Below are 9,352 nucleotides of genomic sequence, written 5' to 3'. Positions count from 1 at the left end.
AGACAACGCTGTTAACTATAATAGACAACGCTATTAACTTTTTAAAGGTTGCAAAAAGTATTGTCGATGTTAACAAAGACAACGCTTTTTCTACGTTGTCTTTAAGACCCCTCTTTTACAACAGGGGTTTTTACAACGCTTTTTCTGTCAAATAGACAACGCATAAAAAGCGTTGTGTATTAGCTTTTTTGTAATAGTGATGATGATTTGCATGTCAAGTCATGTGTTCAGCAGCGGCTTCTGATGCATAGAATCTTTGTAACATAGGAGTTAAAGGTAAATAAAATAACTGAATGTATGTTTTACGTCGCTATTGACTCCTATTGGTTCTCTTGTACCTAGCTTGATTACAAAATTTACACACATCTGCATCTTAATCTTCTCCCTAATATATCATACAACAATCTCTGCAAACATCAATCTTTTCCACCGGAAGACCTAATTTTTTTATAAGTTTTTTCATACTGTAAAAATTATTAGGCATTATGTGATCACACAGTAATACCTCTCCAATAACATGAACAAAATCATTAAAATAATCTTCAAACACATTATGTTCTGCCTTAACATTCAATAATTTTGTGGTGAGAGATAATTTAGTATGACTATCACAACCAGCCCACACAGATTCATCTACAACATTCAACATTTTCTAAAATTTGAAATATGTCTCATTATTCACATGTTCATGAACACTTTGTTCTTCTATTCCCTCCAACGGTGATGTATATAAGTAGTAAACAGTTATTTCTCTGTTGGAGGACAACTAAAACTTGCAAAATTTGATTCAGCAAAGAAATTAAGACCCCCTGCATCAATTACTATCTTTTGATATGTATTTAATTGATTATAATAACTCTGATCACCACTAATTGAGACTTGTATGTTTTATCCATAATCCTAGTTAGATATAAACGGTTCACCATGACATGCCCAATTATAATAATTTGGGATAAAATTAAATCTATAAAGATGTTCCCAAATTTTATCAGACTGTAAAAATTTACTATTGTGATATTTTTTGCACAACATCTTATCTTATTCCCATCCATAAACTCAACATCTGTAGAAGCAAAATCCAAAATTTATTCCAACTCAACAATAAACTCATAAGTTAAACTTCTACGTTCAGGTTTATTTTTTTATACATCTAACTTCTTCTTTCTGTATTTTTTTGTTTCAATTTTTTAACATATTAAACAAAACTACTACATATAAATGCTACTACTACCTCATTAACAACCATAACATAATTCAATCATGCTAAATTTTTATAACAATAAGTAAAATTATACCTAAACCAGGTGAACCAAAATTAAGTGCATCTAAATACTTTAAGCTCACGTCAAAATGAGACCTACACAAACAATACTACAAAGTCAACAATATAAAATATGTAAATTATATGTGTAATTGTATATATTGACTGATAAATAATAAATGATTGCTAGTTTAGGTGGGGTTGAATGGTTGCAAGGCTCGGCTCGGCATTCACCTCAATGCTCGTGGCCAAATCGCCTCAGCGATCATTCGATCCACCGGCCAGCCACCCTCACCGGCCGGCTAGCGGCCTTAGCGGTCAGGTAACCTCAGTAAACACCCGGCCAGCGGCTTCAACGGCCAGCCAGCGGCCTCACCGGCCTTCGCTAGCCTCAACGGGTCGCCGGCAGGCCGACCAGTGGCCTCAGTAGCCGACTAGGCTGATCGGCTAGCCTTTACCCCAACCTCACCGTCAGCCCGCGCCCAACCCAACTAGCCGACTCGCCTCAACTAGTGCCAAGGCCGCCTTAGGAGTAGGCCAACCTTGGTGGTCGGTCGGTCAACCAAAACGGCATGTCGACATGCTTAAGCGATGGTCGGCCAGCCAAATTAGACGCCCACAGGGAGAGGGGAGAAGAGGGGAGTGGAAAAGAGAGAGGGGAGAAGAGCTTATCGAGTCGCACTGTCGCCTAGCTCATCGTTGTCGTCGTCACAGTCACCGGAACTGGGATCGGGATCGCCGGATCGGGGAAAGAGGAGAGAAGATCGAAAAATTAGGGATCGGGGGAAAGAAAAGATCGTGGGTGACTAGTCAAAAATTAGGGGTTTAGCAACGAATTCATATTCGTTGCTAATTTGGTGACGAATCACGAATTCATCGTCAAAATCGACGACGAATCTGTGATTGGCTATGAATCTGTGATTTGTCGAATTGTGACGATTTTTGCGACAAACAAAAATTTAGTGATGATTTTCACGATGAAAATCATTACATTGCTAATTCCGCAACTAAATTATTTTTATCATCAAATTCGTCATCAATTTATGACGAAATAAGAGTTTGTCACAAATTTCATCGTCAATTAGCGACGAAAATATTTCGTCGCTAAAATTCATTGCTAATAATCTATATTTTTGTAGTGGCTTCTCAGATATTTTTTTGGATGGCCGATTTGTATAATTAGACCGTTCACTTCCAAAATTGATCGGATCATAAGAATTGGATATTTGAATTAACAAAAAAAATGAAAAAAAAACTGTAAATATACCTATCAAAAAAGCATAAGATGTAAATATATATGGCTGACGTGTATTGTGTCTATATGCTTGCCTACGTTAGGTTTAGGATTACGTATTGTGCCAATAGTTACTAAATTGAAAGGGTTTATACATATTTATATTTTAATTTTTTAATATAAAAATGGAATATGTTATCTCAATGATTTCACACACGATCAATTCTACGTCAGGAGATAAATCGAAAAACTATAATTGACCACTACGAGAAGAACATTGTTTTGGTTTTGCCGAGATTAGTATATTTTAATTCTTAAACCTTGACTTATTGGGCTAATCGGGTAACTGAAAGATTATCCCAATCATTCAACCGTGTGATGCATGTTTGTGAAAAAATTCAGAATATTAATTATGAGATGCTACAAATATAGAAGAAAAAAAAACTTGATGGGAAGTTGATAATAATTATATCACTTTCAAAAACAAGCTATATGCATATATAGTCCATTCCATCGAAACAAAGAGCCATGCTAAATAAAACACAAGTGCATAGTGAACGTCGCATCAATGTAAATTACCCATCGGCCGGCCAAAGAATATAATGGTTGAGCATTTGACGTCATGGAAGACTTGATCGGTAGATCTATGCATCATATGCCTAGCTACCCAAAATTTCCAACAAGAAACAGGGAAGAACAATGGCCGGAGGATGGTTCCTGTCTTCCATGTTCACCACGATGGTAGCCAAATTGCATGGCTTTGGCTTGGCTTCATCGTCAACGTCATCTTCTTCTTCATCGCCACACAACAATATCGAACAAGAGATGAGGAAGCTCACAGAGACGATGAGGAGAATCCAAGCCAAACTTGTTGACTCAGAAGCGGGGAATCATGTAAAAAGTCACTCGGAGAAGCTTTGGCTTAGCGAGCTCAAAGATGTTGCCTATGACGCCGAAGACGTAGTAGAAGAGTATGAGTACGAGGTGCTGCATTCCAAACAACTGCATGAGAGCAACAGTGGAACACATGATCAGGTACGCGATTCTTCAGTGATTACTTTTGTGAATACCTCAATTACTGTGAATCATTTGGAATTCATATATACTGTAATCTATAATTTCGACGTTTAGATTCATGATTATAAACTCAACAGGATGAACTAGCAAATAAAGCTGTGGAGATAAGGAAAAGGTTTGATGAGATCACCAAAGAGTGGAAGCTCCTAATGTTGCCTGAGAATGCTGGGAAGAGGAAGAGAAGCCCCTTGCTCTTAGATATGAACCGAGAAACAGGCTCTTTAGTAGTTGAATCAGATGTTCTTGGAAGAGAAAAGGAAAAGGATATGCTGGTTGAATGGCTACTGTCAGAGGATGATACGATAGAGAATGGAGTTTCTGTCATTGCTGTAATTGGGATGGGGGGACTGGGCAAAACAACACTAGCTCAGATTGTCTACAATGATCCAAGAGTGAAAAGCTATTTCGATTTAAGAGGATGGGTCTGTGTATCTCAAAATTTTTATGTTGTTAGTTTGACAGAAAAGATCCTACAATCATTTACAAAAGTGAAAGTTCATGAAGAATTATATGGGCTCCAACATGCATTACAAGAGAAATTGCAGGGGGAAAAGTTTTTGCTGATATTAGATGATGTTTGGAATGAAGAATTCACTCTCTGGGATGAATTAAGAAAGCCCTTAGTATCAGCTCAAGTGGGTAAAGTTATAGTGACCACTAGGAATCGACAAGTTGCTAGAATTATGCAGACAAGAAGTCCTCTCAACTTGAATTGCTTACCATTTGATGTATGTTGGTCATTGTTCAAGAGAGTCACTTTGGGAGGAGTAGATAAGAGCCTACAACCACATCTTGAAGACATTGGTAGGAAAATAGTTGACAAGTGCAAAGGCTTACCTTTAGCTGTGAAGGTACTTGGTAGTGCTCTCAAACACAGAGAAGATACAGATTCATGGGAGGACATGCTAAAGAATGAGATGTGGGAATCAGAAGAAACAAATAATGGAGTTTTACCAGCACTTCAAATATCATATGATTGCATGCCAATACAACTTAAAAGATGCTTCCAATACCTGTCCCTATTTCCCAAAGACACGAGTTTAGATTCAGAAGAAATAGTTCGATTATGGATGTCACAAGGTCTTCTTCCTCTTGATGGAGATAAGAGATCAGTAGAGGACACGGGGAGAAATTATGTAAAGAGATTGGCTGAGAGGTCAATGTTAAATCTTGACAGGCAATCTTTTTCAATGCATGATCTTGTTCACGATCTTGCACAATATATAGCTCAGGACGAATGCCTCTGTGTGATGGATAATGAATTCGACACAAAGAAATTACAAAAGATTCGACATTTATCGTTGAAAGTGGAACACCATGAGGTGAACATAGAAGCACTTCGAGAACTAAAACTTTTGCGGACACTTTTTATGAGAGAATAAGACTTTCCGCAGTTATTTTTTAATAGAGGGCAAGACAAAATTTGTAGAGTCCCTGACCATCTTTTCCAAGAATTGAAATACATACGAACACTTGTTTTAGGCGACAGCAGCATCGTAGAGCTACCAGATTCATTGGGCAATCTCAAACTGCTTCGTTACCTTTCTATACAGGGAACTAAAATAAAGAGTCTTCCCAAGTCCATATACAATCTTTACAACTTACAAACTCTGGATATGGGATTTACATATATTTCTGAAATCCCAAGGCAAATTGGAAATTTGATAAACCTGCGTCATCTTTTGCTTCCTTTACGAGGTGTCTTTCTTCCATCTGGAATTGGAAACTTGACCGACTTGCAGACACTCAACCACATCAACATCAGTTGTGAAAAAGAGCATTGCCACATAGAAGAATTGAGTAGTTTGATGAAACTCAGAGGGCACATCTCCATTAATTATGTAACATCTGTGAACAAATTGTCAAACTCAAAACCTCCTCTGAAGACAAACAAGTACCTTGATTCTTTGAAGTTAAATTGGCTTTACCCAGATAGCATAGTTCCACAAGTCAGACCTACGTTTGATAATTTTGACCGTTCCAAACAAGATGAAAACAAGGCAGAGTGGCTGCTCGAGTACCTCGAACCGCACGTCAATCTCCAGTCCCTTTGGATATCTGATTATCCAGGTGTCAGATTTGTTGGATGGGTGGGCGCTTCTTCCTTCACTAAGTTGACCTGGTTGAGCCTAAGTAATTGTCAGAATTGCACTAAACTTCCACTGTTGGGTCAACTTCCTTCTCTGGAATATCTTATTATAGATGGCATGGATGGCGTTCAGCATGTGGGACGTGAATTTTGCTCCATGTTAATGGCATCTCCATCTTCTTCCCAACACAAAATTGCATTTCCCTCTCTACTACACTTGGTATTTCTAAAAATGGAAACTTGGGAAGTGTGGGATGGAGTGGAGATTGGTGATTTCCCCAGTCTCCAGCATATTAGAATTTCTGAATGTTGTAAGCTGATCAAGATTCCTCAATGGCCCTTTATGTCTTCCGTGAAAGAAATGAGATTAGATAGATGTGATGCACTTGATGTTCCAATTTTGCATTCACTGGCAAAGTTAAACATTGAGTTCATCACTCAGAAACACAGTAAGTGGATGTCCAAGTGTTACTTTCCAACGCTCCACACTTGAGATTATTATATATCTTTGTGGAATCTGTTCATCTATCGCAGAAACGACTACCTTCACTGAAGACTTTAGAGATTCATTATTCTGGAGAATTGAGGGTTGTTACAGGGTTAAAAAATCTCACCTCCTTGAATTCTTTAATTATAAAAGGATGCTCTATACTTGAGTTCAAGAAATTACCAGCCACCCTCGAACAAGTGAGGCTCTTCGACTGTCCTCTGTTCGAGAAGGGGTTCGAAAAACAACAGCATATGCACAATGTCTTGGTAAGAAAAACACACGCTCTCTCTCTCTCTCTTCAATACACAAATACTTATTTTGGTAAATCATAAACTTATTCACATGCATCGTTGTCTTTCATTGTATGTGTCGATGATGTCAAGGGAGAGGGAGAGGAGATGGAGATAGAAGAGCTTATAGAGTTAAGCTATGCTACTAAAACCGTCGAAGATTGGAATGATGGAGAGGATGACAACGATGATGATAACATGGATGAATGATCACAAGAATGACAAAGAACACAATGGTAGCAACGCCAACATAGAAGGATGATTCTTACCATTGAGAAGGGATTCTTATAGTTGAGGATATCCATTTTTTTAATCACTTTTATTTTAATTGGAATATATGTTTAGGATGTACATGTAAAATAAATTATGATATAACTTATTATATTATAGATTCCTCTTTGTGGTTAATTTTGAAGAGTTTCTATATAAATGAATCAGAGTCATTGTTGATGCATTTATAAAAAATGAAAAAAGTATATTTGTTAACATATATATCTATATCTCTATAAAATGTCCATTAAGAATATTTAAATTTAATTGCCTTTTATTCATTTTCTATTTAAACTATTTTCTCATTAAACATCATTCAAAATATTAAATAATTATAAATACAAACATGAATAAAAAGATGTATTATAAGCAAACCCAATAATCCCTAAATGACTATAGATGTATTATACCAAACTAAAATCTTAAATATTTGATAAGAAAATATAGTTTGTATGCTCATTATATTATGTTGATTGAGTATGATTCAATGTCTCAAAATATCTCCACAATGGTATGATATTGTCCACTTTGGGCCTAAACCCTCATGACTTTGTTCTTAGGCTCTTCCCAAAAGGTCTTTTAACCCCATGATCTTTTACATGTACTTTAGATGTGGGACTATGTTTGCACCCTTGCAACCCAACAATCCCCCCTCAATCTTGGGCTCTTCCCAAAAGGTCTCATACAAATGGAGATACTTTCCATCCTTTTAACCCCATGATCTTTTCCATGTACTTTAGATGTGGGACTATATTTGCACCCTTGCAACCCAACAATCTCCCCTCAAACAAAGGATCACAGGCCCTTTTAATGTCGTTTTTGATGTCTGAATCCTTGGGCTCTCTCCAAAAAGGTCTCATACCAATGGAGATACTTTCCATCCTTTTAACCCCATGATCTTTTCCATGTACTTTAGATATGGGACTATGTTTGCACCCTTGCATCCCAACAATCCCCCCCTCAAACAAAGGACCACAGGCCCCCTCAACGTCATTTTTGATGTCTGAATCCTTGACCCACCAGGACTTTTTGCCTCGATCCACCCGACCTACTAGGACTTCCCACCTAGCCGTAGCTAGGACTTTTTGTCCCTCAGTCCATCCGACTTACTAGGACTTCCCACCTAGTCGCAGGACTTTTTGCCCCTCGGTCCATCCAACTTACTAGGACTTCCCACCTAGTCGCAGGACTTTTTGCCCCTCGGTCCATCCGACATACTAGGACTTCCCACCTAGCCGTAGCTAGAACTTTTTGTCCCTCGGTCCATCCGACTTACTAGGACTTCCCACCTAGTCGCAGGACTTTTTGCCCCTCGGTCCACCCGACGTACTAGGACTTCCCACCTAGCCGCAGCTAGGACTTTTTGTCCCTCGGTCCATCCGACCTACTAGGACTTCCCACCTAGTCGCAACTAGGACTTTTTACCTCTCGGTCCACCCGACCTACTAGGACTTCTTACCTGGTGTCTGGTCCTCTTGATTTAGACACGGGAGGTAAATCGAGAAACTATAATTGACCACGATGAAAAATGGCATTGTCTCGGCTTTGTCGAGATTTAAACTTATACACAACTCATTTATATGAGTTAGCTCATTTATGTCTAATTTAATTAAACAGATTAGATGAGTTATAAATGGAGCATGTTACATGTGATCTAATCAAACAAAATTTTATTATTTAGTTCCATTAATAAATAAATAACTTTTTAATAAAAATATTTTAATTATATAAAAATATAATATAATTTATTAGATTATATATTTTTAATTTGACTAGATTAATTAACTATTATTGTATTTATAAATAAGATATGTACAAATTGACTTTTCTATGAATCAAACTTATTTAGTTGGACGGGATGAAACGATTTGGAAGGAGTAAGGCCTCCATCACCCTTGAGATCGGCTGTCTTGAATAAGATAAATCGTCATCATTCTACCTTTAGTATTTCCTTGATATGCACCAATCGAATAATATGAGGAAGTCTCTAGGAAACTCTATCACAATTAGAACAACAGATAAAAAAAAACTCTTTATTTCTATAATGTCCCATTATTTAATTGAGAATTTTATTTTGCAAGAGTAAAAATAGCAACTGAGTCGTAACTATATGCTATATACAGCATGGAAAATTAATTATTTTTTAAATTAAAATTATTATTAAAAAAAATTACTATATTAAAATATTCTTTATCAATTTATCAAAATTATTTAAATTTTATCAAAATCATTTTAAATTGTAGTAATTACTTTAATAAATATTATATATATAGTTGTAACATTGCTAACCATTATAGTTAAATCCTAAATTTTAAAATCTTAAATTTTAAAATTTGAATCCTAAATCATAAACTCAAATACTATTATATCAAAATATTTTTTACCAACTTAATTAAAATTATTTAAATTTTATAAAAATCACTTTAAAATAATTATAACAACTACTTGAATATCATTTTAAATTGATGATATGTTAATAATGTGGTGAACCAACAAATTTGTCCACCTCTAATGTTGATTGGGCACACTTTAATAAAAGATGAAATTCACTGTTGGACAACGGTCCTATATGATCCTCACAGATCATATGTGAGGATTGATTAGGCACATACATCACCAACTTATGTGAAAAAGAGAAGCT

At 36.5% G+C, this 9,352-nt stretch overlaps 1 pseudogene; it reads left to right on the top strand.

Moving 5' to 3' along the window:
• The first annotated feature begins 3,194 nt into the window (after nt 1–3,194).
• On the top strand, nt 3,195–6,703 carry LOC141814542 (putative disease resistance protein RGA3; annotated as a pseudogene).
• Nucleotides 6,704–9,352: the final 2,649 nt, after the last annotated feature.

Source organism: Curcuma longa, chromosome 21 (assembly GCF_044706935.1).
Source record: "Curcuma longa cultivar G26 ecotype Majalengka, Jawa Barat chromosome 21, ITB_CL_G26_1.1, whole genome shotgun sequence".
In the NCBI taxonomy this organism is placed as follows: Eukaryota; Viridiplantae; Streptophyta; class Magnoliopsida; order Zingiberales; family Zingiberaceae; genus Curcuma; species Curcuma longa.
The sequence above is the reverse complement of the archived record's forward strand: the minus strand, read 5'-3'. Positions and strand labels throughout refer to the sequence as shown.